Source organism: Ruditapes philippinarum, unplaced genomic scaffold (assembly GCF_026571515.1).
Source record: "Ruditapes philippinarum isolate M1 unplaced genomic scaffold, ASM2657151v2 ctg2182_1_1_1_1, whole genome shotgun sequence".
Taxonomy (NCBI): domain Eukaryota; kingdom Metazoa; phylum Mollusca; class Bivalvia; order Venerida; family Veneridae; genus Ruditapes; species Ruditapes philippinarum.
In genome coordinates this window covers 271232-293623 of record NW_026856561.1, presented here as the reverse complement: position 1 = coordinate 293623, position 22392 = coordinate 271232, and the positions used below count along the sequence as shown (strand labels likewise).

At 35.2% G+C, this 22392-nt stretch overlaps 1 long non-coding RNA gene across 1 annotated transcript; it reads right to left on the bottom strand.

Annotated features, from left to right (window-relative positions):
- Nucleotides 1-7651: 7651 nt before the first annotated feature.
- On the bottom strand, nt 7652-11664 carry LOC132746998 (uncharacterized). Its single transcript, XR_009628063.1, has 3 exons — nt 11221-11664; nt 8096-8942; nt 7652-7833 (listed from the first exon to the last, which is right to left on the bottom strand). It is a non-coding gene; the product is annotated as an uncharacterized LOC132746998 (long non-coding RNA).
- Between the last annotated feature and the right edge of the window lie 10728 nt (nt 11665-22392).

Genomic DNA, 22392 nt, shown 5'->3' with positions numbered 1-22392 from the left:
TATTAGCTCTACTTCATTTGCTTTAATTTTCTATTTCAATTGTTACTCCTTTCTTTATTTTTTTAAATTTTCATTTTTTCAAATCATCTTATGAAAGAGAAAGTTGGTACTTATTTTTTTTTTTCATTATTTATATTTTATTTTATACCTCATTATTATTCAATAACTTTTTTCATTTTTTTTTCTTCTATTTTTACCATTATTACTCCATTTGCCTTTATTTTCTTTTTCATTTTTTTACTCCTTTTTTCATGTTTTTTTTTTTATCTTTATTCTTTTTAATCATCTAATGAAAGAGAAAGTTGGTAGAAAGCTAGAGTTCATGCCTGATAGATACATGTACATTCAATTTATATATAAAGTTTGTGTTTTGAACACATTCCTAAACATCTGCTTGATTTTAAAGTTTCCGTCAAAAGCAAAGCGTAATTTCAGGTTTTGTATAAAACAGGAACTGTATAAATCTTATTCTGAACACCGCTGATTGACGGATTCAATTTATCTATACAGTTTGTGTTTTAAACATAATCTAAAACATCTACTTAGTTCCCAAGTTTCGTTCACGCCGACCCAAAATTCCTACACCGCAAAAACAATTACCACACCCCTGTGAAATGCCAAAAAAATATAAGGATTATACAAACTTTTAGTTTATTGAATTTTCATTAATTTTGTATAACAAAATTAATTGTCATTGATGAATAAGGACAGTGAGTTAAAGTCAGTTTTACTTATTTTCTATGACTCCCTTGACACAGGCATAAACTCTTGAATTTTTATATAATAATAGTCATGTTTTGTTTGGAGTGCTTTCTTTTTACTATAATGTGCTGTGAGCTGTAACAGCTTACTTTTCAATTCTTCATGTGTCTTAGTTTATTTAAAATTGAATTAACTTGTGTTCATACCACAAAAAATGTTTAATGTATTAAATGTGGCTAAGTTACAGTATGGACAGTTATTTTAATGTCATGTAAATTGTGCATAAAACATAACATGATCAATGTTTTCACTTCAAAACTATACAAATTTCAAAACAACACTCAAATGGCATGATCCCGGGGCACCTCAAAAAAGTTCACAGAGTGTTGATTGACTGAGAACTAGTCTGCTGCAAATTACCTGCTTAAGATTTAATGTCTCATAGATATTCAAAATGTCCCCAATATTTTCTATTTAAAGATAAAGTTGTCCCATATTTTTTTTTAATCTTGACAGAACACTGGCCCTTCTTAAGAAATAAGAATTTATGTAGTATTGTACACTTACAAAGAGTATACATCAAAAAGCACTGTAACTTTTGACATAGTGACCCAAGATATACTGAATAATCTATTATATCACAGCCTATCTTTATCAGAAAAAGGTTTTTTTTGTTTTTTTAGGAACAATGCTTTACAATTTTTACCAAGTGATTCTCATACTGTATATGCTTGCCTGGACTTCTCTTTTAATGATTTCCATCACATACATTATTAACATGTTTCTACAGCAAAATCAATATATATTGTGACTCAATATCCTAATGGTCATTAAAAAACAAGATAAATTAGCAAATATGTTGAACTTATATCACCCACCGAGTACTGATTATTACTCACACAACTACTGGAGGCATCAAGGGCTTTATTTATATATTTATCAGAGAATAAACAGTAAAACAAAACTTCAGTTGGTGGTTGGTCAGATCACCAGAATATAAAAATGAGACATTTTTACCTATATTACAGATCACTCTGATTGTATATCTATCTGTCTTATTTCACAGAGCTATGTGTTGAAGGATCTGACTGAAACAAGGCTACGATTATGCACATCTCATCTCCTCTTGGTATTGATGGTCCCCATAAAGTTTCATGGCAATCCATCCAATAGTTGCAGAGAAATAGCGAGTAAACAAAATTGGGACAGAAAGATGAACGTATGGAAAATGCCAAAACAATTATCCCCCTCCTGATTCCATTGATGGGGGATAAAAAGTTGACTGATCATTTATATGTAGTACTACAAATAAAGTTAAAATGGCTGGGTAGTAGGTATTTCAGCCACCTGCTAGTAGACAGTTACAAAACAGGATTCCTTAACTTGTTCTAGCCTATTCTCCATAAAATAACTGTCAATGAGTCACTTCAACCATTGGTGGACGGCCTTGGGCATACCATCTTTAATCATAAACATATTACAAAGAACCTGCAGGCCAATATTCATACACACCCTTACCCAAAACCCTTAACACCAAAAACTCCCTGTTGAGCTTACAAAACAAAACACATATACATATATATACAATACAAACCACATAGAAATAAATCTGCAAAATAATAATAATTAAACTCAAGTAATATACAATACAATATTCTTGCATAAAAGTTGTCCACTCATATATTAAATGTAATTCTAACACGACCCGCATTTTTCACTATTGAATATAGAAGAACCGAAAGTGTGTGTTATTATGCAATAAAGTCACAGCTGACATTCTATATTTAGATATGTGACGTAATCATTATACATGTTATGTAACCGACGCGCTGAAAATAGGTATGGAATTAAACAAATCAGGCGCAATTTTGCTTAATATCAGGTACGCCAGCATTTATTTGTTGATGTCTTGTTAGAATCAAAATAATATATCAAAATCAGTGATTTCATTGCTTGATAACATCACTGTTTGGAGTTCGGATGCGCATCATAATATCACTCGGGCTACGCCCTCATGATATAATTTGTTGCAACCGAACTCCAAACAGTATTGTTATTGAGCAATTTCTCTATCAGTTTCTCTACTTGTTAAAGGGTTGGTAAGCGAACAGCATGGATCCTGATCAGACTGCGCGGATGCGCAGGCTGGTCTGGATCCATGCTGGACGCAAACCCACTATGTTGGTTTTGTCATGACGCGGCTCATATATACTTTTATGCAAGAATATCAACAATGCACCTTTTTTGTGCACCTACATCTGCAGAAGCCCTAAGGCATTTAAAATCCCTCACCTGCTTTAAATGCCTCCTCGTGTTCCTGCAGATGTTAATACAGATAAAAGGTGCATTAACCTTACAAACAATAAAACTAATGTATTAGAAATATTCTGTTTGGTCTCAAAATATCAATCATTACAACTAGAGGGAAAAAATATTACAGTTTTCTGGATTGGAAAGACAAATGAGACTTGTCCATGCTACCATTATATAGCCAGGCCAGCCAATAGTTAGCTATTGAAGTTTTATTTAGATGATCAATTCCTTGACAGAAAAAAATTATAGACATCATGGTCCTTCAATTGTAATTATAAAGAATTTGAAAGAGAATACCATTAGAAGCTGTATAAATGATGTGTATTATAAGTTGCACATAATAACTTCAAGAAATACAAAAAGTAAATCTGTTACAGCTGTCCAAATTTGTTAAATAAAACTGCCAAAAAATGCTCAACTTCTGTGCAAAAATCAAATCCCCAGCTTATAAGATTATCAATTATAAATTACAATAAACAAGAGTCCCGTTTGAACTGGATGATGATCCCTGAATAGGTTTTTGACACAGGAATTAAAACCTCTTGTAGTTTCAGAGTTATATCCCTGGACAAAGTTTAAAGTGCGATAATACCAGAATTAGGCAAGGCAGAGTAACTGTTCTTTGCACTAGACTCTAATAAATAAGATCTATCTACCAACAAAGATTCTTGTTGATACATCTTATGGTTTCTGAGTAATGTCCGGAAAAAGTTTTAAATGCAACAAGAGCCACCGCTGGGCGGGGGCAACGCTCGACTTTTTACTTTCTCTAAAAGCAAACAAAGAAATGTTTGAACAAAATATGAACATTTTGTTTTTTTTATAAAATTCTGTTTTGTCACATTAGTTTTGTCTATATATTTTATTATTATATAGATTTACTAATTTATATATATATAAATATAGACACCCAATTCTAAGTCACATGGTGGTGTCATGTGGTGAAGTCTCGTGGTGGTGTCACGTGGTGGAGTCATGTGGTGGAGTCACGTGGTGGAGTCAAGTAGTGGAGTCACGACGTAAAGTCACATGGCGGACTCACGTGGTGGTGTCACATGGTAGTCACATGATGGTGTCCAGTGGTGGAGTCCAGTGGTGGAGTCACTTGGTGTAGTCACGTGGTGATGTCACGTGGTGGAGTCATGTGGTGAAGTCATGTGGTGGAGTCATGTGGTGGAGTCACGTGGTGGAGTCATGTGGTGGAGTTACGTGGTGGAGTTACGTGGTGGAGTCACGTGGTGGTGTCCCGTGGTGGTGTCCCGTAGTGGAGTCACGTGGTGTAGTCACGTGGTGTAGTCAGGTGGTGTAGTCAGGTGGTGGAGTCACGTGGTGTAGTCAGAAGGTGGAGTCACATGATGAAGTCACATGGTGGTGTCATGTGGAAGTCATGTGGTAGTCACGTGGTGGTAGTCACGTGGTGGTAGTCACGTGGTGGTAGTCACGTGGTGGAATCACGTGGTGGAGACACGTGCTGGAGTCACGTGGTTGAGTCACATGGTGGTGTCAGGTGTTGGAGTCACATTGTAGAGTCACGTGGTGGAGTCACGTTGTGGTGTCACGTGGTGTGGTCCAGTCACGTGGTGGAGTCACGTGGTGAAGTCACGATAAACAACAAGGTCTTGTCTTTAAGTATGTTCTGTTATAATATGAAGTTGATCCCTTCAATAATAGCAAAATTACAGCCAGTTACAGCCAAAACAAAGTCAAGGTCATTCATGAGTGAAGGTCAAGGTCTGTCGGTTTAATTTTAAGGGTTATCCGTGAAGATTACTATGTTCAAGTTTGAAGACAATCCATTCAAAAATAACAAAGTTACAGCCAATAATAGCCAAAAACATGAAAATTTCAATAATTTGACCTTCAAAAGTCAAGGTCATTTATGAGTGAAGGTCAAGGTTTGTTGGGTTATTTTTAAGAGTTATCCTTAAAGATTATTATGTTCAAGTTTGAAGACAATCCATTCAAAAATAACAAAGTTACAGCTAATAATAGCCAAAAACATGAAAATTTCAATAATTTGACGTTCAAAGTCAAGGTCATTTATGAGTGAAGGTCAAGGTCAGTCATATTTTGAAGGCATATCCCTGAAGATAATTATGTTCAAATTTGAAGACAATCCATTCAAAAATAACAAAGTTACAGCCAATAATAGCCAAAACATGAAAATTTCAATAATTTGACCTTCAAAGTCAAGGTCATTTATGAGTGAAAGTCAAGGTCTGGCTGGTTATTTTTAAGGGATATCCTTGAAGATTATTATGTTCAAGTTTGAAGACAATCAATTCAAAAATAACAAAGTTACAGCCAATAACAGCATGAACAAGCAAAATTTGGACTTTTAACCTTGAAGGTCAAGGTCATTTATGGATGAAGGTCAAGGTTAGTGTGGTCTACTGAAAGGTCTTGTCCAAAGGGTTGTTGTGGTTGTTGTATGAAGACAATACACCAAGAAATAAAAAAGTTATGATCCAGGTACAAGTTTGCGGACGGCAACGGCTACGGCAACGGCAACGCCGACCTGACTATAACAATACCTCTACTTTTTTTTTCAAAAAAAAAAAAAATCGAGCTAAAAATGAACAAAGGACAATTTCTCCAAAAAAGCCAAGGAAGAGTTATGCTTCTTGTGCACTGCACATCTACTTATTAATATCTATCAACCTACAAAGTTTCATGTTGATATCTCTTATAGTTTTAGAGTTAGGTTCCTGACAAGATTTTTCAAAAAGGGGAGATTATTCATAGAATTATAGTTTCAGCCTTAATGCTCTCTACCACTGTGTGAAGTTTAAACAAATTATCTCCAAGGGTTTTCAAGTTATGCTCCAAACAAGACAACAGATGGACAGACATTCCAATTAAATGGACTAAGGGGCCAGTTCTTTTGTTATTTTCTTTTGTTTAATAGAGGGCCATGGCTTCTTACTTTATTGTTACATAATGAACTTCATTATTCTCTTTTGTTCTCTTTACAGTAACATGGTCCCCTACTTCTCTTAAATAGCACAGACAGACAGCAGGACAGACAGATATAAAGACGGACAAGGCGGCGACTATATGCTCTCCCCTCTGGAAGCATAAAAACAACTGAAAATGCATTATTAATGGTAAGGGTTGAGCATTTCGCATCAAAATAAAACACCGGGATAAACAATTCCTATCCCATTATCACTCAACAAATCTACCCTACTAAGAGAAAAATAAAGATAAAAATTCCCAAAAGAGTCCATTATGCCCAAGAAATGATTTTTTTATTTTTTATTTATTCAAAAGTTTTTTTACACTAATATTTCCAAAATGTTACCCAATTAATGCCCAATTACCTGAACATTTTTTCTGATGCTTTTTTGACAATAAGTGGTTATAGTGATTCAGTATTTTGTATGGAAGTCAAAATACTACTTTATATTTTGTTCATTTTATGACAAATGCGCAATTTTCTTCAGGTAACAAATATCAAACATACTCTTAAACTATTAATTCATGTTTGCTCATTTCTTAAGGTAAATATAAATTATTCGCTTCTTAATCATAATTTGACTTTTAAACAAAGACAAATCACAAACCTTTGCAGCTGAAGTTCTGTACAAGAGAAGTTCAAAATCGCTGTCCAAATAAAACATCATCTGAAAAGATTTCAAAATTAAATCACTAGTTAAACTATAACATCTTCGGCATACTGGTTATTCTAAACTCATGTCTTAATCCTGCAAAACAGATCAGATGAACAGAGCAATTATAATGTACGGCTCCTCATAAAAATCATGCTGTCCATTCAAATGGCATTACACCGAGACTGAATAAACTGAAAGTATACAGATATGGTTGACAAGAATTTTTATTGTTTGTTTGATTGGGTAATATGCCACACTGACAGAATATTGGTCATATGGCAATGTACTGGTTAAGGAAGACCTAAGGTGCCCATCCACATGTTATTTCAGTCACAACCAGGCACCTGAGTAACACAACTAACATTCTGTAAACTAGCTAGATAGCTGCCTCAAGATTCCCAAGCCCTTGTTGGGATAGAAACCCACAGTAGTGAGGGGTAAGTGGTTTAAGTCAATGAACTGAAGCACTCGGCCATGGATGCCTCCATAGGCTTTTATAACTTAGAGGGCCAAGATGGCCCTAGATCACTCATCTAACCCATCAAACTCATCCGAACAATTATCTAGACAAGCATCCTGACCAAGTTTCATGACAGGTGAGTCAACAAGAACTGTCGGAGGACAGTAACGCTCGACTATTCGAAAAGTTGTCACAAGATTTCATACCATTGACCCATTAATGTCGAAAATTTAATTCAGTGGGTAGACAGGAAGTGGATTAGCTACACGCCTAAAATCAAATCCCACTGTATGGGACCATGTGTCAATGCTGTATGCAAAATATCAAGAGGCTGTGATTAGTAGTTTCTGAGAAAAATGTTACGAAAATTTCCTACCATTGACCATTAATGTGAACAGGAAGTGGATGACCAACAGACTTGAAATCAAATCCCAGAGTATGGGACCATGTGTCAATGCTGCATGCCAAATATCAAGAGGCTGTGATAAGTAGTTGCTGAGAAAACTGTTACGAAAATTTCCTACCATTGACCATTAATGTCAAAAAAATTGAAAATTTGTTTTCAAATTTAAGTTTTATGAGTAAATAATACTTACCCGACAGTACCATATGGATTCCTTCCGTTAATTTCTCACAATTCGCTAAACTATTAACACCGGAAGTAAGCTCTTCAATTAACTCCCCTTACTTCCGCCACGTGTTAAAGATGTCAGTTTCAAATGAGGCGACCAAATCGCCCTGAAACTTAAACAGAGAGGGGTAGGTTAGGGTGGGTAGTGTACTGTCGGGTAAGTATTATTTACTCATAAAACTTAAATTTGAAAACAAATTTTCAATTTTCATTTCGTAAATAAACTTACCCGACAGTACCATATGGATTAACCCAGATTAAAAAGCAGTACTGAAAGGAGGTGGGTAGTTAAGTTTCAAAAATATCTATTACATTCATTAATAAAACATAAACTTGTTTTAATATCAATGAAAAATAGACACATTAAACACTTACCTAAAGTGTTTCCCAATATTTCCACACCATGTTAAGTAAAACAATACCAGTTGAACATGTATAACTGCTAACCCACTATTTACAGTTGCACAACAATATATATAAGTTCATCCCAACTGTACAAGAATAACCGTAAATACTCAAATTTACAAAAAAACATCCAGTCGCAATTCGCCGGAAAAACAAAGAGTTTGTACACACCACCTTGGTGAAAAACAATAACTTCTGTAACAACATTTACTTGAAATCCAAAACACTTGTATCTACGTTTTTGAGATAATGTTTAATGAAGGTGGTCTCTGAAGACCAATCTGCCGCATCCAGTACCTGATCCAACGACGCACCTTTGAAACAATGCCCAGGAAGGCCCAATACTTCTAGTCTGGTGACCTTTAATTTTTCCAGTAGATTTCTTACTCATTTTGTAAGCATACTTAATAATATTAACTAACCATTTAGAAATAGTCTGACTTGTCACTGGATGATGAGGTTTAATAACACTTAAGAAAAGTTTAAGTTCATTTTTAGAGTCTTTAACTCTAAAAACTTTCAGTCTTTTTCAAGTAATAAGTCAAAGCCCTCTTAGGGTCTAAAAATTTTTCCCTCGAAAAAGATGGAATGAAAATCTTTCTTGAATGATGACTTGGTCTATCTTGTTTTGCTAAACCTGAACGTATAAAAGTTATTCCTTTCTTCTGAATGTTTATGTTACCTTCTCCCAAATACAAGGCTTGAAGATCACTACAACGACGAAAACAGGAAATAGCTATCAAAAAACACACCTTCCATGTAATAAACTTCAAAGATGCGTCCTTCATCGGTTCAAATGGTGGCTTCTTCAGGCATTCTAAAACAAGAGGTAAATCCCATTCAGGAACTAATTTTCTAATAGGTGGACGTTCATTAAAAATGCCTCTAAGAAGGCGAATAATAAAGGGGTGTTGACCAATCTGAAATTTTTTCCACAGGAGGTAAAATTGATGATAGCATAGACGATAACCTGTAATAGTCTTATATTTTAACCCTTGGTCATAAAAGGTAAGTCAAAAATTCAGCACAATCATTCAAAGAAGCTGAAAACGTATCAATCTGTTGTCTACAACACCAATTACTGAATTTTCTGAATTTGCAATTATAATCTCTTCTTGTACCTTTTCGCCATGAGGCGACAAGTAAATTTCTTGTTCTTTCAGAAAATCCCTTTGATCTGAAGACTTTGTCGATAGAAGCCATGCAGTCAACTTTAGACTCTGAGGATTTTGATGAAATATTCTCCCCTTGCATTGTGACAATAGATTCTGTGACACAGGGAGTTTTATTGGTTTTGCTATCAACAATTTCAACAGCTGTGGAAACCAGTGCTGTCTTGGCCAATTTGGGGCTATCAAAATCAGTCTGCACTTGAATAATTTCATATGGTTCAATACTTTCGGAATTAGCTGTATTGGCGGGAACGCATATGCATACATGTTCTGCCATGCAATAGACAGGGCATCCAATGCAAACGCTTGGGGTTGTGGAAGCCATGAGCAAAACAGTGTTGTCTGTTTGTTCTCTTGAGTTGCAAAGAGATCTATCAGAGGTTGACCCCAAATATTGAAAATTTGAGACGTCACTGTTTTTGTTCAGACTCCATTCTGTATCCCTCACTTCCTGTCTGCTCAGAAAAATCTGCCAGAAAATTCAATTTCCCCATTATGTGAACTGCTTTCAACACAATATTGTGATTCAATGCCAGTTCCCATAACTCCCAAGTTAACAGACAAAGTGTAGGGCAACGAGTGCCCCCCTGGCGATTTATATACTGACACACTGACGTGTTGTCCGACCGTATCAATACATTCTTGTTTTTCAGAGCAGACAGAAAGTGGCGGACTGTCAGAATTACCGCCTTCATTTCTAAAATGTTTATGTGTAGTAATTTTTCCATCTTTGACCAACGGCCTTGCACTGTAAAGTTGTTCATGTGACCGCCCAGCCCCAAGTCCCACTCGCATCGGTGGTGACAGATACTGGAAAGGAAATCTGTTGAACAGATCTTCCCTTTAGAATGTTCTGATCCTGTAACCACCAATGGAGATGATATCGTAGCATAGGAGTAAAGGGTATATTGAAACTTAAAGGCATTCTTGCCGGACTCCAAGTCTTGAGCAAATGAAGCTGTATGGGTCTCATGAACAACTTTGCATTTGGAATTAAGTCTAGACAAGAGGCTATCATACCCAACACAATCATATATTGTTTTGCTGAAATCGAGCCTTGTAACAATTTTAGAACTGCATGTTTCAGGTTTGTAATTCTCTCTTGTGTTGGATAAACTAACCCCTTTGTCATATCGAATAGGCCGCCTATGTAAGTGAAAATCTGAGAAGGAACTAAAGAGGATTTTTTCTTGTTTACTATTAACCCTAGTTGAAAAAGGAGATCTAGAATAATCTTTCGATCTGACATCATCTTTGAAAATGTCCGATTGGCAGCTAACCAATCGTCCAGATAAGATGTTTTAGAAAAAAGACCTTGTTGTCTGAGATGTGCTACTATGACGGACATTATTTTGCAAAACACCCTTGGAGCTGATGTTGGGCCGAAGCATAGCACTCGAAATTGGTACACCTGACCTTTGAAAACAGAAACGAAGATATTTTCTGTGACCCTTGAACATTTTTACATGAAAAATAACCGTCTTTCAGGTCCAGATTTATTGCATAATCTCCTTTTTGAACTAGGTTTAGAACTTTTGGCATAATATCCATTTTGAAGTGAGTTTTCCTCAAATACCGGTTCAATGGCTTTAAATTTATTACAGGTCTCATTTCCCCATTTTTCTTTGGAACTAGGAACAACGTACTGTAAAAACCTGTAAGAATCTGAGATTTGTCTACTATTTCTATAGCGTTTTTCAATAAAAGTTCTTCTATTTCTTTTTGAATTAAATTTTCTTGATCGAAAGGTACTTTCATCTGTTTTATTCCCAAGAAAAGTGGAATTTTTAGAAATTCTAGTTTGTAGCCATTCTGAACTACATCTAGAACCCATTTGTCTGTTGTTATTTTCTTCCAATTTTCTACAAAGAGTGAAATTCGACCACCTACCGGAATTTGAGGAAAACGTGATAGAGTACTTACATGGTCATTGTTGAGTTGATCTTCCCATTTTCCTTCCATATGAACGTTTTGGAAAGAAATCGGGCTTGGAATTTTTCTTGTACTGTCCAGTGAAATTTTGCCCCTTGGTATGACTATCTGATGGAATCTTGGGGATACGAAAATTATTGTCCCAGCCACTGCTTGTTTGCGTTGCTGGAATGTCCCTACGTAAACGTTTAGTGTCATTTGAAGAACGAACAGGTGAGAGCCTTCTTTTCCTGTCTCTCTTTTTCAGCTCAGGTAACATATCATCTAACTGTTTCTTTTTGTCCTTCCGTGCCTTTAATAAAGGTTCAAGTCCATTACCAAAAACACCATCCCCAGTTAAAGGTAAAGTAGCAAAATCTTTGTAATCAGAAAGATCATACATGCCTGTATCTGCCATAGTTACTGTACGACGTACAATGTGATGAAAAGCTGCGGAGCGACGACCCAATTGATCAAGGCACTTCGTGGACATAGCAAAAATGTCTTTAACAAATTTCACTGTTTTGTGTCTTTTGAAAAGTCATCAGAAGAAACAAATTCAACCAAATTTCCCAAAGCTTGTTGCATATAAAGTTGCATAACAATACCTAAACGAGCTGCTTGGGCTCCACGGTAAGAAACTTTTCTACAGTTTTATGTGGTTGAGAAAAATAAGCATTTAACCTGACTGTTCTTAAAAGCCGCTTTACTGCCATGTCTGTTAACAAGTAAACTTTCTATCAAAGGATCAAGTGTAGGAACTTGCAAAAATTTTTCCGTTTCTTCATCCACCGGAAATAAATCAAAATTTTCTTCATTAAACGCAGAGAGAAAATTAGGAGAAGTTGAATGTAGACTGTCATTCAAGACGTCTTTCTGAGAATTGTCCACAGAAATACCTTCCTTCTTGGTGGACTTCTTCACTGTAGCATCTTCACCAAAAATGTCAAAAGACATTTCTTAGTTGAATCAGAAAAGTTCTTTTTCATCGACTTTCCCCTTAATAGAAACATTGTCTTCATCTGACAAAAAATTATCTCCATGAATAGACAAAAATATCACTGTTCAAGCCAGGATGATTAGAATCTGAATCACTGTCCGACAGAGAATCTGAGCCCGACTCGAACTTAGAACGATGCACACTGTTCTTTTTTCTTCACGTGTCTTTCCGTAAATTTAGACGAAGAAGAGTTACACTGAGATTGAGCAGATTGGATTTTGGCAACTAATCCATCCAATTTACCCGAAATACTCGACTCCAGAGCTGAGAATTTTTGATTCCATTGTTCTTCTAGAACATCGTATCTGGAACGTCTTTTAAGTGGAGTTTTCGGCGTATTAGTACCCGACTCCGAGTCCGAAGGAGGAATTTCACCTTCCTCTGGTAATTTATTTGTATCAACAAACAGTTGAGCCATAACTAAAGCGAAGAATGTGAAAAAACACGACCGATTTGGTCGCCGAAAAAAGGAAACTGACATCTTTAACACGTGGCGGAAGTAAGGGGAGTTAACTGAAGAGCTTACTTCCGGTGTTAATAGTTTAGCGAATTGTGAGAAATTAACGGAAGGAATCCATATGGTACTGTCGGGTAAGTTTATTTACGAAATGAAATCTAACTAATTTAACTAAGTGGACAAATAGGAAGTGGATGAGCGACAGACCTGAAATTAAATCCAAGGTATGGGACCATATGTCTAAGCTGTATGCCAAATATCAAGAGGCTGTGATTTGTAGTCGCTGCAAAAAACTGTTACAAAAATATTTTCCCTGCCCACCTGCCTGCCTGCCCGTCGCCCCGACATTCACCATACTATAACCGGATTTGCACCAGTGCAACCCAGCCAATAATCACTATTTTGCATTGTTTTTTTTCCATCAAAACCGATTTCAAAGTGCTGCAACATCTCAATGAATTGAGATAGAGTAAAAGGCTTTTCAGCGTCAGTTACTAGTTACCTTAAGATCGACCTGAGACCATTTTTAGCCTGTCACATGTCCAAAATTTTCTTGGCACTGAGGGGGACTCCTCCCCTTCAAACCCCCCAAACAGAAGGGGGCCCCCTTCTGGCAACCCCCTGATGTAACATTTGGATGGGGGACAGCGCCAAAAAAAGTGGTCACTTTTTTTAACAAACATTTCTCAAACGAAAACCAGTGTTTGGGGCCTAAATAGGACATTTTTACCCTGTTTGGAAAAGGGGGTGGGGCAAAAAGCCGTCGAGACACGCTTATATGAGGGAAAAGGTTAAAAGAATAATTTTTTGGTTTTTACTATACCCATATAGGGAAAACAATGACCCCTCCCCCATAGGAGGGCCAATTTTAACCTCAGGGCTTTTATTTGAACAAACTTGGTAGACAATCATTAGAAGATATTTCATGCTTAGTATCTAAACTCTAGCTCTTTGGGTTTTTTAAAAGAAGATTCTTTTAGTTCTTACTATACACATGAGGAAAATTAATGACCCCAAGGCAGGGGCAATTTTAACCAAAGGGCCTTTATTTGAACAAACTTGGTAGACACCCATTAGAAGATGTTGCATGCTAAATATTAAGGGGGTAACAATACGCTCACCTCACGATAAATTGTCTGTAATTCATTTAAACTATGTATTATGCAAATTTATTTAAAGTTGTGATGTAACAACATGTTTTCTATTAACATTTTAATAGTGAAAGTAAAAGGCTAAAAGCTTTAATATTTTCTGAAGCTTTAAGAAGTAAAATACCTAAAATAAAAATAACAAGAGGGCCATGATGGCCCTGAGGTCGCTCACTTTTACTATATGCATATAGGGAAAATCAATGACCCCCTGGGTCGGGGCCAATTTTGACCCCAGGGCTTTTATTTGAACAAACTTGGTAGACATTCACTAGGAGATGTTTCATGCTAAATATCTAAGCTCTAGCTCTTACGGTTCTTTAAAAGAAGATTTTTTAAGTTTTTACTATATGCATATAGGGAAAATCAATGACCCCCAGGGGCGGGGCCAATTTTGACCCCAGGGCTTTTATTTGAACAAACTTGGTAGACAGTCACTAGAAGATGTTTCATGCCAAATATCTAAGCTCTAGCTCTTATGATTTTTTAAAAGAAGATATTTAAAGTTTTTTCTTTTGGTTGCCATGGCAACCAGAGTTCTGCATGGAATTAAATTCTTTGAACAATTTTTAAAGGTGACCACCAAAGGAACATTCCTGTGAAGTTTGGATGAAATTGGCTCAGTGGTTTATGAGGAGATGTCATTTAAAGCAAAAGTTTACGGACGGACGGACGACGGACGGACGAACGACGGACGAAAAGCAATCACAAAAGGTCACCCTGTCACTTTGTGACAGGTGAGCTAAAAATAAAATTTGAAATGTTCAACAGTTAGATGTTCTGGATGAGCCAATTTGCGCACTACATGTAATAATGAGCATAAGCTGAACACAAAAATTGTTATTTACTTTACTCACTTAAAACACATTCATAATGGTTATAACGTATTTACTAACAGTTACATATATCCATTGACAATATGGAACAGTATGGAAAATATCCAACAAAATAGCATAATAGCCAAAACTCTACACAACTAGCCGTCTATTGCAGTGTTTTGACAATATTTTGGATTCAAAAATGTGGGGTTTATTTGCAAATGTGTCAAGATATCGTATTTCAGCTTGCCAAAAAGTGTTTCCAACAAGAGCTGTCGGTAGGACAGCAACGCTCGACTATTCTTAGAGCTTGATAGTAAGAAAGCCTTGATAATGTAAAATTTCCTAAGTTAACAAAAGGGAAATTTTTTTTCTTTAAATTCATGTTACAGTTATAGGCCTTGGAGAGAGTCCTATTATGCTCTCAAAGAGTATAAAATTTCATCTTGTTTCAAAGCTATATGTCAATGGACTCTTTTTTGAGGTATTACAAAAACTTTAACGAAAATTTTAAGTCGAAAAAGGAGCATTATTCAGTCAAAATGCATGATAGAGTTACCTCCTCCTGTCTACAGGTTAGGGTCATGATGGTGAACAAGTGTGCAAAGTTTCAAAGCCATATGTCAATGGACTTTGAAAATATTTGATGTATTACAAAAACTTTAACGTAAATTTTAAGTCGAAAAAGGGGCATAATTCTGTCAAAATGGTTGACGCAGTTACCTACCCCTGTCTACAGGTTGGGGTCATGATGGTGAACAAGTGTGCAAAGTTTCAAAGCCATACGTCAATGGACTTTAACAAGAGCTGTTGGTAGGACAGCAACGCTCAACTATTCTTAGTGCTTGATGGTGAAAAAAATGCTTGATACAGTTACCTCCTCCTGTTTACAGGTTGGGGCAATGATGGTGAACAAGTGTGCAAAGTTTCACAGCCATATGTCAATGGACTATGAAAATATTTGAGGTATTACAAAAACTTTAATATAAATTTTAAGTTGAAAAATGGGAATAATTATGTCAAAATGCTTGATACAGTTATCTCCTCCTGTCTACAGGTTGGGGTCCTGATGGTGAACAAGTGTGCAAAGTTTCAAAGCCATATGTCAATGGACTTTGAAAATATTTGAGGTGTTACAAAAACTTTAACATAAGTGGTTATACGACGCGGACGCCGATGCTCAGGTGACTGCAATAGCTCTTCTTATTCTTATCGAATTGTCGAGCTAAAAATATTTGAGGTATTACAAAAACTTTAACATAAATTCTAAGTCGAAAAAGGGGCATAATTCTGTCAAAATGCTTGATACGGTTACCCCCCCCCCCCCCCCTCAAAGCCATATGTCAATGGACTTTGAAAATATTTGAGGTGTTACAAAAACTTTAACATAAGTGGTTATAATACGACGCGGACGCCGATGCTCAGGTGACTGCAATAGCTCTTCTTATTCTTATCGAATATCTTCTTATTCAAAAATAACAATGTCAGAAAAATAAATTCAGCACACTGAAATAGCAGTCAAAGAAGACAGTTTCCTGATTATATCCAAAATGCTTCTATTATTTTGACTAAAAAGACACTAACCCTGATTTAAATTCATCTTCAGCAATTTTACTGAAATAATTGCTCCCCTTGAAAATGGTTTCAAATGCAGTACCGTACCGTACAGGTGATTTGCCGTACCGTGAACCGTACCAAGTGTAAACCGTAGGGTATACTGCAAGTTACACCCTTACTAAATATCTTAGCCCTAGCTCTTTAGCGTTTCAAATAGAAGATTTTTTTAAGTTTTTACTATATACAAATAAGGAAAATCAATGCCAGGATTAAATTCTTTGAACAATTTTCAAAGTTGACTAAGTTGACAAAGAAACATTCCTATGAAGATTGGATGAATTGGCTCAGTAGCTTATGAGGAGATGTTGTTTAAAGTAAAAGTTAACGGACGGACGGCGGATGAAAAGCTATCACAAAAGCTCACCATGTCACTATGTGACGGACGATGGACGAAGATCAATGGGCCATCACAAAAGCTCAACTTGAGGACATTGTACTCAGGCGAGTTAAAATGTGTCTAGATTTTATGTGTGTTGTTAAACAATGGCAAAGTGATATTTTATTTATTTGTTGATGCTATTTTGTTTTCACACAGTCATGTAAGCAAATATTTTTGTGTATTTAAAGCATTGTGGAATTTAGACAGGGATGAATTAGTAAGAACTATGTACTAGCAACATTTATCAGAAACAGGAGGGAGTCAGCAGATGCTTACAATGTTCTTTTTTTCATCAGTGATTTTCCTATGTGATTGAAATTATAATGCATGCGCTAATTTCTCAACACACAAAGTGCAATGACTTTGTATATCGCTGCTAATTTAAAATGATAAAGCAATATATTGATTCAGAGTAAGCTTATTTGATTTTCTTCATAGATCTTTAGTACTTGACTATTTCTTTGTGGGTTTTTTTCATCTTTGACACAGTCAAGTTGTGTGTAAAACTATCAGACAGCTAATAATGTACTTCATGTATGGTATGTAATTTACTAACCTATGTCTTTGCAATTTGCCGAAACTTAAGAACAATGTCCAACAGCATATGATGCCTTCACCTCAGTGTACCTGCTTGTCATCACATAAAGCTGAGCATCTTCTATAAAATTCGCCACAATATCAGCAATTAAACACATCAGAACTTCCCGATTCCTGTAAAGATATTGAAATACTTAATATGTTGCGATGAAGTATTAACATTAATTTAAGGGCAATATTAAAATTTTATATCTACAGATATATGTTACAATGATTACCATTTAAAGGAACACTTTTCTGCATCTTCTGTACACAAAAACAACTGACTATATTTCCAAAGTAATTGACAAAATGGTACAACATTTTATAAATTCAATTGAAATTGATATTTTGCTGATATAATGTACATTTTTATATTTTATAAATTGTAAATACTTTTAAGCTGATGCACATGTCAAATTTTTTTTTTAGAGCTGTTGTCCTGCAGGACAACTAGCTTCAAATTTCTACTCGCCCTGCATGCTATATGCTTCTCGTCCTGCATTTTGGGAATGATTTTCAAAATAAATGCAAATAGATGCAATAGAACCTCGCCGATGCAATTGACCACTAGAAATTTTCATAATCAGTTTGTTAACACAAATTTAATGGGAAAGCTTGTGTTTTAGGTTATGTAAAAATCACGCACTTTATAGAGCATTGTCCAGCACGATCTAGTTACACCCATATCCAATCAACAATGCATAAAGTGTGCAATTTATAATTATATAACTTTTATAATAACACTTTATATATAACAAGCTTTGTTTTCGATTTTTCATTGTTTAAAGTAAACAAACTGATTATGAGAATTCTAGCTTCCGGTTACATTGGCAAATTTCCGCTGGTCCTGCTGGATTAGCATTCTACCATTTTGTACTTGTCCTGCAGATATCTCTACTTGTAAATACTAGCAGACCAGTTGTATTACTGATTCCTGCATGTGTGTTACCAAATCATTATAATCCTAATTTATTAAGATGAGAATGTATAATAATAAGCAAAACAAAATAAATACAATTAGATACTCCTTCTTAATTACTTTTTACTTTTGACTGTTTAATTAAATTTGTACGACTTCAAGGACAGAAAGCAGAAAACAAACACAATTAAGTAAAAAAAAAATGGTGAAATCAGACAGGCCTATTAAAATCATTCCACCATAATGTACTCATTAAATTTGATTCCACCAATGAACTTGTTTTTTTTTGTTTTTTAATGGATGTAGAATGTTTTAACCTGCATCATCATGGAATTTTATTTTGTAACTGGCAATCTGCCATATATGTTACTGTTTATTTGCGGTATATTTGGAATTTTCGTTGGCCCTTGCAATTTTAAGGTATTTTTCAAGTTTGATATTTCAGTTTCTGTAAATGAAGATAGATGACTCCATTTTTTTAATGGTTGCAAAAAGATATATTAGATCTAATTGTGCTATGTTTGCACACATAGGCATGAAAATAAGTCTTATTTTAAAAATCTGGAAAAACACTGTGGCATTTTAGTTATATACAGGCGCATCGTCACGATTTTGTGATTTGTGCGGCCAATTTGGTGGTTCTAGGTGTACCGGGGGGCATGCACCATGGATTTTTTTCTTGGATCCTCTCCAGCATTTTCCTGTGTATGTCATGTTTGTGTATTAAATACCGCGCCTTGCATAAGGGGCCACACAAGTGTCTCATTGTTAATCAGCGATGTTGTTATTTATGTGTATTTTTTGGGTTTTTTATGTTTTTCCCCCACTTGAAAATAATAAAATACCAGACATTTTTCACAAGAATATTGGTCCAGCCAAGGCCCGACCAGCCAGTTAGACCGTTGAGGACGGCAATGATATACATTGTATTTTATATGGTAATGGAAAATAATAAATACAGTAGTTTATATTCAGCCCGGAGCAGACTAATGTGTAGTTGTGACGTCAGCGCATTGAGTGCCAGACAAAATTATTTGTTGACATTTGAGTAAATATTGTCAATCTATTATTTTACAATTCTCTGATTTAAAATATCAGCCGTTGTAAAAGGACTAATTTTGTATTGTGTATCGAACACTGTCGAAATTGCTAAACTAGTTTGTTGACATTGATTTTCCATTGTAATTAGATAAAATGTGTATCGAGTGTGCAAAAGGCATTGTATTCCTTGTGTTTATTTATAGTATAGAGGGGTATATTTGCAATTATTTTTTTAATTATTTGCTTATATTTTTCAATTATTGATAGAATGTCAATCTCCTGTGCTATAATTAACGATAATTTTGGAATTACGGACATTTCGGACCACGGACGTTTCGGACCAGACACTTTGGACCAGATTTTTTGGTCATTTCGGACCAGATTTTGGGACATATCGGACCATGAGATGGTCATTTCGGACCATGATATGGTCATTTCGGACCATGAAGGGGACACTTCGGACCAGAACTTTTTTTTCAACAGACCATTTATTCCCTTTTAATATATGATTATTTGTTATTTCAGAGTGTTTTGAAATTGATTTATATACATTTAGAGTAAATGTTTACGAAGTTAAATTGTGTTCTGGCAGGTAATAAAGAACAACGACATCCTTGTCAGTGCAGTTTTTCACACGTTTAAATTGCTGAATAGAACTCGTTTGTGTCACCTTTCACTCAATTAATGAAGTATGTATTGTAATTTTTACCTAATTTGACAACAAATATTTAAATTGATTGGTTTGATTGGAATGCGATTAAAGTACAGTTTAAATCAACAATAAATAACAAACAAATGGATTAATTATTTGTCAAAAATTTGATGTCCATGCTGCAATATAACACAGTGTTAAAATTTATTTCATTTTCGTAACTTTAGCTTACAAACTGAAAAAAGTTATATTTTGTCATGTCTTTTTGTATATACTTTATAATAAATTGTTTGCAAACGTGTGTCACCAAAACATTGCTTGTATTGTTTTTGTTGTTGTTTTTTTCCTTAATTTTCTTCATTTATATTGCAAAATATATAAAATCTAAATCGGGATAGGTGTAGAATCGTTTTCAATCGTTTCCATGGTGTCTAATATATACTAAAGCTACTCTTTAGTTTATTGATTAATTGATGGCTAATTTCCAACACATGGTCCGAAATGTCCAAAAATCTGGTCCGAAATGTCCCGAAATATCGTCCGAAGTGTCCCAAAATCTGGTCCGAAGTGTCTGGTCCGAAATGTCCATGGTCCGAAATGTCCTATTACCTAATTTTGATAGTGGAAAAAGATTTGTTTCATAATTTTATCTCTGGTTTCGTATTTGGTACCTTATAATACGCCGTAGAGTGATGATTTTTTTTCCAGGGTTGTAGAAGGGTTCCAGGGGCAGATAGGGGTGTGGTGTCCAAACACAGATTCTGCCACCTGCGGTTGAAATAAGAATTCTTTTCAAAACCACTTATATTAAGTTTCAAATGACAATGATATATAAATGTATATTTATGATACATACATGTGCTGGGATTGACAAATGTACATTCTATTTGGATTTAAAGGTGTTTTGAGCTCCACACTCTGAAGTGGCCGCCATGTTGTGCACGAGCAAATTGTCGTGTAATTCCATCCATATAACCTATGACCCCCTGATATTCTTTCAGCATCATACTGTGTAATAGGTTTTCTGCTCGCTATTCTGACACCAAGCCATCTTTTTCTTTTTAATTATGACAGAATATATAAATACTTACATCAGGTATTCGCGCCCATCCGTGTTCAAGTATTGAAGACTAAAAGTTAAACTTGCAAGGGTGTTAGACCACTAAAATTTGAAAATTACCATAAAATACGGGTGCCAGTGTGCACAAGCGTGCGAATGTCTTAATACAAATGTATGAACGTTTATCCTGCAATATAATAGACCATATATCAATAATGAAAATATATACCGATTTAACATATAAAGTAAAAGTTTAATGCCTGTACTTCACGTTACTATATGCAGCAAAACAAACTTCTTAGAACTGAACCTTTTTCGAGAGTATGGCTCACATATATGTAATGGCCGTGTGTGGATGTAAGAAAAAAATGGTGCAATTAAGCGTGTTCAAGACGACTTACAATTGTAGCAATGTGATATAATTAGGTGCAAAACCTAAAGTAACATTATGACCTTCCATAGATGCAAGGGTATATAGTGTGTGAACGATGAAAGTCAAAATAACTTTTCATTTTGCTATAATTCCTTTTAAGTTAATAATTTTCTTCGCCTAGACAATAGATAACGGACGGATTCAAACGAATTTTCTGTAAATAATTCTTAGAATAAACCTGTAACGTTCTGTTAAAAGGAAAAGGGTGATCGAGGCAGTCTTTTTATGATATTGGCAGATTTGAATTTTGTTCTAAACATTTCCTCTAGCAACTGTTGGTCAACACCATATTACAAGCCATTTTTTTGAAATATAAAGTCAATTCAACACAAATTGACTATAAAGATATGAGCTTAATGTCATTCTAACACCTTAAAAAGGCTAAGCATCAGACTACAATAATTATTCTAAAGGACAGTATCAGCGCTGACTGCATGCATTCTTGAGAATATTGTGTGTCCACTACTCAATGAACATGTAGATTTACAAGCAATACTATCTATAGCTAGATGGCATTTGATGAAAGTAAAAGATGATTAGCTTGATTAATTAGGACAATCTTTATGCATTAATTGTCTGTACGTTGTATTGCTGATGGCTTGTGAAGTTGACTTACTTTCTAGTAAAGCTTCATGAATGAAGATTTCGTTTGAAGAGCCCTCTTGTCTGACTAGCTTTTATTGTCACTTTAATCGTAAGTGATAACCAAGAGATACCTGCAATGATTTCAGTTCATAGACAAGTAGCTATGTTGACAGTTTAAAGAGGTTGATTGCGCAACGTATATTGGATTAAACTTGATTCTTAGACACATTTTATAGCCAAAACGGATAGTAGCTGTTATAAACGCGTTGCTGAGACATCCTTCGATCTAACAACGGACACCCTTAATTCGTTCCATTCTTGATAGAAGAGACAGATACCACAAAACATGATTGTTTAGAATAGAAAGAAATAAATGTTTTTTAAAAAAGAAGAAAATGCTACTGTAAAAATTTGACACCGGATAACATTGGGAAAGTGGTTCTAAGAACAGTTATATAAAATGATAAAATGAATGGTATATATATAATTAAAAGGC